Here is a 10,948-nt window from a genome sequence, read left to right as displayed (position 1 = left end):
CATGAGATATTCAAATTGGCAAATGGTATGTGCTTTTGGGTTATTTCCTCATATATAAAATACTGTTATATAAAGTGAAACACATATTAGGTAAAAATTTGACATGGGCAATCTTGATTTTAATTTTTTCTGTCCATGATGTTTCATGGTCTTTAAGATACAAAGGCATGTTGCAGGAAAGATAAACAAAAAAGAACAGAGGAGCAAAATATTTATCATTGAAATATTTTTTAATTTTGAAATTATTGCTTTGTTTATAAGAAATTCAAGGAGGTTACTTGGGTTCCTCAACTATTCTAGTATTCAGTCTTCTCTATGATTGTAAGATTTATGTTTGTAAAACAATGTTACATTTTTTTACAGTTAAGGTGAAATACACCTAACATAAAATTCATTTCTGGGCACAGTGGCTAGGGCCTGTAATCCCAGATCTTCAGGAGACCAAGGCAGATGAATCACATGAGGCCAGGAGTTCAAGACCAGCCTGGCCAAAGTGGTGAAACCCTGTCTCTACTAAAAACACAAGAAGTAGCCTGGTGTAGTGGCACATACCTGTAATCCCAGCTACTCCAGAGGCTGAGGCACCAGAATCGCTTGAATCCAGGAGGTGGAGGTTGCAGTGAGCCGAGATTGCACCAATGCACTCCAGCCTGGGTGACAGAGCGAGACTCTGTCTTAAAAAAAAAAAAATCATTTTAAAGTTAACAATGCAAGGGTATTTGGTGCATTCACAATGTTATATAATCACCACTTCTATCTAGTTTCAAAACATTTCATCATCCTAAAAGAAAAGCTTGTATTCACTAAGCAGTTGCTTCCTATTCCCATCACTCTTCTACCCCTGCAAACCACCAGTCTGCATTCAGTTCTTATGGAATTACTGATTCTGAATATTTCATGTAATTGGAATCATACAAGCATTCTGTGACTGGCTTCTTTCACTTAGTGTAATGTTTTTAAGGTTTTGCCACATTTATAGCATTTGCCAGTAATTTATTCTTTTTCTGCTGAATAATATTCCATTGTATGTATATACCACAATTTGTTTATCTATCCATCCCTTGATGGACATTGGGAATGTTTCCACCTCTTGGGCAATGTAAATAGTGCTGCTATTAACATGCATGTACATATATTTATTAGAGGACTAATTTTCATTTCTTTTGGATGTATACTATATTGGTCTATTCTTGCATTGCTATAAAGAAATACCTGAGACTGGGTAAATTATAATAAAAAGAGGTTTCCAACCTCTACCTTTTACCCAGTTCCAAAGTTGCCTCCACATTTTCAAGCATTTTTACAACAATACCCTAATTCTAGTACCAATTTTTTGTATTAGTCCATTCTCACATTGCTATAAAGAAATACCTGAAACTAGGTAATTTATAAAGAAAAGAGGTTTAAGCTGCTCATAGTTCTGCAGGCATGATACAGGAGGCATGATGCTGGCATCTACTTGACTTCTGGGGAAGGCTCAGGAAACACAATTATGATAGAAGGTGAAGGAGGAGCAAGCATGACATATGGCCAGAGCAGGAGCAAGAGAGTGGCGGCAGGAGGGACTACACACATTTAAATGACGAGATCTCAGGAGAACTCACTCACTATCATGAAGACAGTACCAAGGAGGTTAGTGCTAAACCAGTCATGAAAAATCTGCTTCCGTGATCCAATTACCTCCCACCAGGCCTCACCTCCAACACTGGGGATTACATTTCATTATGAGATTTGGGTGGGGACACACATCCAAACTGTGTTATATACTTAGAAATGAAGTTGGTAGGTCATATGAAAATCCTATGTGTAACCTTTTGAGGAACAGTCAAACTATTTTCCACAGTGGCTGCTCCATTTTGCATTTCCTCCAGCAATGTAGGAGTATTTTAATTTCTCCATATCACTGCTAACATTTGTTATCTTTCCTGTTTTTTTTAAAACTGTGGCCATCCTAGTGGGTGTGAAACGGTAATTCATTTTGGTTGTGGTTTGCATTACCTAATGAGTAATGTTGTTGCGGATCTTTTAATGTGCTTGTTGGCCATTGGAGAAATATCTATTCAAGTACATTGCTCATTTTTTAATTAGGTTCTGTGTCTTGCTGCATTTTAGTTCTTTATATATCCTGGATAGTAGACCCTTACAAGATTTGTGATTTAAAAATATTTTCTTTCATTTCATAGGTTGCCTTTTCACATCTAGATAATGTCCTTGGCTATACAAAAGTTTAACTTTGAAGTCTGGTTTGTCTTTTGTTTCTTGTAGATTTGGTGTCATATGTAGGAACTCATCCTCAAATTCAAGGTCACGAACACTCACCTGTAGAATTTCTTCTAAGAATTACATTTAGGTCCCTGATACATTCTGAGTTAAATTTTGTATATAATGCAAAGTAGGGGTCCAGTTTTCTGTTTTATTTTTTGTGGATACCCAGTTGTCTCATCATCATTTGATGAAGAGATTTTTTCCCCCATTGAACGGTCTTGTCACCCTTGTCAGAATTCAATTAGCTATAAATGCACAGATTTATTTCTGAACTGTCAATTCTGTTCCACTTTTCTATATATCTATCTTTATGCCAGTAGAACAATTCAATGTTTAGGCTACTGCAGTTTTATAGAATGTTTTAAAATTGGGAAGCATAAATCTTCCAACTTTGTAGGAACAAAGTTGTTACAAACTTTTAAACATTGTTTTAGTTTTTTGGGGGCCTTAGAAATTCCATATAAATTTGAGAATTAAATTTTACACTTGGGAAATGTAATGTTTTAAAATTGAGAAGCATAAATCTTCCAACTTTGCAAGAACAAAGTTCTTACAAACTTTTTCAATATCGTTTTAGCTATTTTGTTCCCCTAGAAATTCTGTATAAATTTGAAGATTGACTTTTACATTTATGCAAAAAACAAAAAGCTTATTAGAAATTTGAGAGAAATTGCATTGAGTTGAATCTATAGATTGCTATGGGTAATATTGCCATCCTAATGGTATTAACTCTTTCAACCATTAACAAAGGACACTGTTCCATTTTTAATGTCACTAATTTTGGCAATTAGAAAATTATGCCTAGGTAAATGTATTAGTCCATTTTCATGCTGCTGATAAGGACATATCCCAGACTAGGTAGTTTATAAAAGAAAGAGGTTTAATGGACTTACAGTTCCACGTGGCTGGCTAGGGAGGCCTCATAATTATGGCGGAAGGTGAAAGACACGTCTCACATGGCAGGAGACAAGAGAAGAGAAAGGTCGTACAGGGAAATTCCCCTTTATAAAACCATCAGATCTCATGAGACTTATTCACTATCATGAAAACAGCATGGGAAAGACCTGCCCCTGTGATTCAATTACCTCCCATTGGGTCTCTCCCACAATACATAGGAATTGTGGGAGCTACAATTCAAGATGAGATTTGGGTGGGGACACAGCCAAACCATATCATTTCACCCCTGGTCCCTCCCAAATCTCATGACCTCACATTTCAAAACCAATAATGCCTTTCCAACAGTTCCCCAAAGTCTTAAGTCATTTAAGCATTAACTCAAAAGTCCACAGTCCAAAGTCTCATCTGAGACAAGGCAAGTCCTTTCTGCCTATGAGGTAGTATAATTAAGAGCAAGTTAGTTACTTCCTAGATACAATGGGGGTGCAGGCATTGAATAAATACACTTATTCAAAATGGGAGAAACAGACCAAAACAAAGGGACTAAAGGCCCCATGCAAGTCCAAAATCCAGTGGTGCAGTCAAATCTTAAATCTCCAAAGTGATCATCTTTGATTCCATGTCTCACATCCAGGTCATGCTGATGCAAGAGGCGGGTTCCCATGGTCTTGGGTAGCTCCACCCCTGTGGCTTTGCAGGATACAGCCTCCCTCCCAGCTGCTTTCACCGGCTGGTATTCAGTGTCCACAGCTTTTCCAGGTGTATATTGCAAGCTGTTGGTGGATCTACCATTCCAGGGTCTGGAGGACGGTGGCCCTTTTCTCACAGCTCCACTCAGCAGTGCCTCAATGGGGACTCTCTGTGGGGGCACCATTCCACATTTCCCTTCCACACTGCCCTGGCAGAGATTCTTCACGATGAGTGCCTTGCCCCTACAGCTAACTTCTGCCTGGACATTCAGTTGTTTACATACATCCTCTGAAATCTAGGTGGAGGTTCCCAAACCTCAATTGTTGATTTCTGTGAACCCACAGGCTTATCACCATGTGGAAGCTGCCAAGGCTTGTGGCTTGCACCCCTGAAGCCATGGCCTAGCTATACCTTGGCCCCTTTTAGTCATGGCTGGAGCAGCTGGGACACAGGGCACCAAGTCCATAGACTGCACACAGCAGAGGGACCTTGGGCCTGGCTCATGAAAACATTTTTTCCTTCTAGGCCTCCACGCATGTGATGGGAGGACCACCCTCACATGCTCTGGAGGCATTTTCCCCATTGTCTTGGTGATGAACGTTCAGTTCTTCGTTATTTATGCAAATTTCTGCAGCTGGCTTGGATTTCTCCTCAGAAAATGGCATTTTCTTTTCTACTGCATTATCAGGCTGCAAATTTTCTGAACTTTTGTGCTCTGCTTCCCTTATAAAACTGAATCCCTTTATCAGCACCCATGTTACCTCTTGAATGCTTTGCTGCTTAAAGATTTCTTCTGCCAGCTACTCTAAATCATCTCTCTCAAGTTCAAAGTTCCACAGAGTTCCACAATAAAAGAAAAGTTATTTTGTGAATGATTTTTAACAAAATTTGACTAATGGGCAAATGGATGGAATAATGAACCAATCATATTTGGATTTTAAAAATTGATACATTCTAAAGCTCATGCTAGATACATCTATACATAATTGATCTTATTTAAGAACTGAAGACAACACATGGTCATGCTTTCTGTACAGTCTTCAAAATTGCGCAGTTGCTAAGAAAACATGTCATTTGATGAATTGAGAAAAATGAAAAACTGAATGCCAAATTGGAAGCAGAATTTCATTCAGATCTTTTTTATTAAATATATGTGTGTATGTCTGTGTGTGTCTGTGACGGGCATAATACACAGATAACATATATTATTTAGATCCAGTAAGTCTTTCCTTATACATATGTGTGTGTGTGTGTGTGTGTGTGTGTATGTGTGTGTGTGTATGTATTAGACTAGAGGATACATATTCAATTTTCCTAATTTGTCAACATATTTTTAAATGGATTTTTGTTTGCTCTTTTTAAGTATTATATAGAAGCTTATGTTATTTGGGCACAATTCTTTTTTCTTCTGTCTTTATGTGTTTAGTGTGGATGGAGAAGATTAGCTTGTCATATTGACTTTGGGCCTGGTCATGTAACTTGAGCTTTCCAGTGGAATACACGCAAGTAGGCCAGCTCTCAGGGAGATTATGAGAAACATTTTTGTTTCTACTGCCCATTGTGCTTTGGCATGTAAATGTCACAAGAGCAAGACATTCCAGATAGGGGTGGGGGCTTCACCCTGGGTCAAAAATGAGAAGCTACATGGAACAGTTTGAAACCTGCTGTGCACTTGGAGCAGAGCTGCTTCAGCTGACCTACTGAATCACAAGCAAGAAATATATGTTTGTTGTGAGCTGCTGAGACTTTGGGGTTTTTATTACTGCAACAGAAGTCCAGTAGTATGTCTTGTACCCTGTGTATTTTAAAAAATTCTCAATCCATGATAAAGTGTGTAATTACAACTATTTTAACAGAATTATTTTTAAACTTGTTTTGCACCAGTGAATACTCTTAGCTATTTATATAATTGGAGAGAAACAGAGTTCTGCTTTTGCAAAATTTGTTGAGGAAAGCCATATACAGCAAAGTATGTTCAGAAATGCAAAGATTACAACTATATAATAGTATATGTAGTTGATTCTGAATTAATTTTCTAAAATAAGAAAAATAAAGTACAAATACAAGAATTAAGAAGTAGAACAAACTGGATTGTAAGTGACAGAAACCTAACCATGCCATTTAGGCCATGGGAAAAAATATTTGAAGGATATTGGGTTTCATATAATTTTTGGAAGGGCAAAGAGACATCTGGTTTTCCTAAACAAATAGAATCAAGAACTCAAATGTACCAGAACACTCTTCCTCACACTCTTATCTCTGCTTCTTTCACTGTATCATAACTTTCATTTCTCTTGTTGTGAACCATCTACATCAAGCTTGTTCAACCCATGGCCCATGGGACCCAGAACAGCTTTGAATGTGGCCCAACACAAATTTGTAAACTCTCTTAACATATTATGAGATTTTTTTGTTAGTTTTTTAAATTTTTATTTTTTTATTATTTATTTATTTATTTTTGGCCGTCAGCTATAGTTAGTGTTAGTATATTTTATGTGTGGATCAAGACAATTCTTCTTCCAATGTGCCCCAGGGAAGCCGAAAGATTGAACACTCCTGATCTAAATGACAGATATGGCCATGGATACCCTCTCAAGGAATATGTTAGTACTTTGCAAACAGGGAGAGACTTTTCCTCATTCCTTTGTTTTGAAATAGAAAATTCCAAATTTAGTTCTTTTGTTTGGACCCTATTAGTGTCTTACATTCAACTTTAGGCCAATTGGCTCTGCCTGGGAGTAGTGTAATATAACTGAAAGTCTATCATAGAATTCCATGACTAAAAACAGGTGAAGAAAATATTCCCTAGGAGATGTTATTCACAGAAAAGAGGATGCTTCCTTGGCAGAAAAAAAAAATAGATGACAAATTCATAGTATTTGAACAAATAACCCCAAGCCAAGCGAAAGTTTATTACATGCAATTCATATTCAAAAGTCCTTGATTAAGTTTTAGGACAGTGTGTTTCTCAATATTGTTTGTGGATAATATACATAATAATCACAGGAAAACATATTGGACCTAAGTTTGAGAATCTCCACTTTAAATTTTCTGATGCAAAAGTATTTTGTGAGATTAAAAGGAGAAAAACAAGAAATTCTGCTATCTGGTGATGACGTCAGCATGAAACGATCCCTTTGTTCTTCACATAAAGGACATGCAACTGTGCTTTTATATTTTCTGGTGCCTTATTTGCAATATTTGAAGTAAAATGGCTCTAATCATGTTTTCCTTTTTCTTTTCCCCTTTTAAACCTTCCTTTTCTCAGAACTCACTGCACATTTATTGACTAAAACTTTCTATCCTACTCTTCTCTATTCCTATGGATGCATTTTCAGTTTACTCTCCAAGTACTTTCCATTTGCCATTTGCATTATTAAAATACAATCTACAATTCTGTATCTGAAACCCCTGGGCCCAGATGTATTTTAGAATTTTTTTTGTCCTTTAGAAATATCCCATATATTAGTGAGGTCTGAGTCAAGGCAGTACAATACTCCATATTCAAACACATTAATATTTCTGCAGTGAAACTAAGTGGGATAAATATTACAAAAAACAAACAAACAAACATAAACCTTGACAGTGAAGGTCAGCTTTTGCCATGAATAAGTTACCGAAACCTTGAGGTTTCAAACTGTTGATGCTTGAGAATTGCAGATAAGAGATTGTCTCAATAACTAGCCTTATTTCTTGCCCCCAATATAACTTTCTGTTTCAAAGAATATTTCAAAGATGCACATTTATTTATGAATAAATGGACATGAAGGGAAATATCATGATGGATAAAACAAAGAATGGGTACAGAGAAAGAAGGCCATCAGTCTGCAGGCTGAGTAAAATTTACCAAGCATCACTCTTTAATTTGGAGTGTTGTTATGATATGGAGGAACTGCTGACAACTTATTTCAGAGTCTCAGTTGTTTAAATACCCTACATATATTTGGGGGGCAAGCTGTTGAGATATTTTCCTTAAAAATCTTATACCATCTCTATTGGTGATGGTAAATTTTCTTGCATATTCTCAATACTCCATGTATTGGCTATCTCTCTATTTCTTATCACTCTCTCCATGACCTATCTGTCTTCAATCTTATCATGTCCTATGTTAGTTGTATTTATTACCTATTGCTGTGTAACAAATAACAAAAACACCTAAGTGTCATATGACAATTTGGGTTTATTGCTCACATGTCTGGAGTCATCTGGGAGTTGGCCGGGTGACTTTGCTGAACTATGCTTAACTTACATGTCTGGGCTTGCCTGGCTGTTGGCTGATCTAGACTCTTGGCTCAGGCAACTGTGCAGCTGGAGCAGCTTGGCTCTACTTCCTATGTATTCATCCTCCAACATGCTATCTCAAGCATTTTCTCATGGCAATTGCAGAGGCATAGTAAAGCAAGCCCCAGTGAACAATCCCATTTCTAGATTCTGCTTGTGTCTCACCTGCTAACACTCCGTTGGTCTAAGCAAATCATATGACTGAGCCGAAGTGAAGGGACAAGTCACCCCATCCCCAGGTCGATGGCCCAGAAATGTTACGTGGCAAAGGATGTGGATACAGAGAGAAATGAAGAATTGCAAGAATCCTCACAGTCTTCAACTCTTCTCTCCTCTGGACTTCCTTGCTTAACCTCTGATACAGTTTGATACGGTCACAATTTATTTCTTTCTGTTTACAGTTCACTCCATGCAACCTCTGTCCTGGCAATCTTGAATTATTTCTTGCTCATATAGACACACCATGATTGTCCATCCTGTTCCCTTTGCTTATGGTGTTTTCTCTTCTCCCAATTTAATCCTTCAAAGTCTGGCTGAAATAATAAAGTGTGCATGAATCTTTCCCCATGTGTGATAACTCTTTGTGTGCAATGCCCTGTACTAACCAACAAACTGAAGGTAGGGTCAGAGCCTGCTTCATCTCAGTATCACCCAGTATACCTTGAACAAATAGGGTCACGAAAAGAGCATGGCTCACTTCATAAATAGAAGGCCCTACCAAGAAGTTTATCATAGAGGAAAAGATTAGTAAAAATGTAAACTCTATGGAAAAATTTTCATTTCTTTTATGAGTTAAAAAAAAGAAGAAAATCAGCAGAAGAGAATATATTTTACTCTTTAGTTAGGGCTTAGATCATAGCCCACATAGCATTTGGCATAAGGGTGGAAATATCATATTTTGTGAAGCCACTACAACTTGTATTCAAATTCTGAAATGATTTTACTTGATTATTTGTATAAACTGAGGTAGGTTATGGATGTTCTAAGGACTTATTTTTTCTCTTTTCATACATTTATTGTGAGAATTAAATGGGACTTTTAATTATGTCCCATTATATTATTTATAACTAAAATGTGCATATATAAATTATGTAGGACAACTGACATTATAGGCATTGAGAAATGTCAATTTTCATTTCCTTCTATTCGTTCAAAAGAAAGGAAGTTAAATAACACAATCAAGTAATAATTTAATCTTTTCTTTAGCGATTTCACACAGTCAGTGTAACACACATTTACATTAATTTCCTATTCTCTATCAGCTCTCTGGAGAGTCCTGTGGCACACACACAGGGGAAAGTGAGGCACCTCAACCTCTGCACACCAATGATTTGTGACAATGCTGGTCAGCTCCTGTAACATCCTCTGTCTCAAGTATCTGTCTTACAGTCCAGATGGTTGGCAAAACATAATCTGAAAACCTGCAGAGTTGCTTTTGATATCTGGAGATGGGCTGATGTTTGATGTCCTGATCTAGTACATCAAAATCTCGTGGAGAAACCACGAGTCTGTCTCTTGTCTGCATAGAATTCTAGTGGACTGCCCTTGGGCCAAAATGATTTTGCAGCTTCAGAAGCAAAAAAAGAAGAAAACTGACAGTGGCTCCAAAGTGACCCTAAACCCACTCTGTACCTTGTTCTGACATTGCTCAGCTATCCAGAGGTTTGATTTTAGTCTTCTAGGCCTCAAAACAACTCTCTAATGGCCCTATGAAAGTGATTTATGTGCAGTACAGGAATAACACAATACCAGTTCTGTGGCCAAAGAGAAGTGAATTGTTAACCTTGGTGCTTTGGGTTTTGGTTTGTCAATTATGTAGATAAGCTCCCGACAGTATATTTGTTTGTCAAAAATGAAACACCTGGCAATCTGCCACATCCTGTGGAGTTGAGATCTTGCTTTTGATTTGAAAAGCAGCATCATATTTGTATTTCCACTTAAGTGACTTTCAGCTGCTTTTGAATCACCTGAAGTTGAATGAAAGTATATTTTACCAGATGTTTTCTAAGCAAGATTGCTTAGAAATCTGCCAGAGTTACTGGGAACTGACTTGTTCATATGTATAATCATGAATGGGCTCACCAATTTCTGAAAACAAATGATAAAAATAGAAAGACATAATAAGTCTACAATAAACCAATTCTTTATGCTTTTTCATGAGAACAGGTTAAATCTATATTTAGGATGGGAAAAAGCAAAGATGTATTCATTTTATTAAGCCATACCAAATAATGAAAAACCAGGAAGCAAGTAGTTATTATTTTAAGAGAGCTCTACTTTCTGTTAAAATAAAAATAAGAAGAAGCACTTTTGTGTGTGAGTGTGTGTGTGTGTGATCCCGCATATGGCAGCTTGATAAAGTAAAAGAAATTGATAGTAGGCTTAGCTCGTGATTCTCTGAGATAGAGATTAGCATAGAGAATCTAATTAATTAGAAATGCTCTTATGATGAACATTTGTGGAAGTGAGGGAGAAAGAGCAGAACGGGATAGAGGGATGATACAGTTTGAATGTTTGTCCCCTCTGAAACTCATGTTGAAACTTAATCCCTAACGTGGCAGTATTAAAAGATGGGACTTTTGACAGGTGATTGGATCATAAAGGCTCTGTCTCTTTTCATGAATAAATTAATTCATTCATCAATTAATGGGGTTAATAGGTAATGAGTTATCATGGGAGTTGGCCTGGTGGTTTTATAAGAAGAAGAAAAGAGAGCTCACCTAGTGCATTTAGCTCCCTCACAGTGTGATGCCCTTTGCCACCTGAAGACTCTGCAAGCATTCTCGCCAGCAAGAAGATCCTCACCATATGTGAC

Source organism: Pongo pygmaeus, chromosome 21 (genome assembly GCF_028885625.2).
Source record: "Pongo pygmaeus isolate AG05252 chromosome 21, NHGRI_mPonPyg2-v2.0_pri, whole genome shotgun sequence".
Taxonomy (NCBI): Eukaryota; Metazoa; Chordata; class Mammalia; order Primates; family Hominidae; genus Pongo; species Pongo pygmaeus.
Note: the sequence above shows the minus strand (reverse complement) of the source record.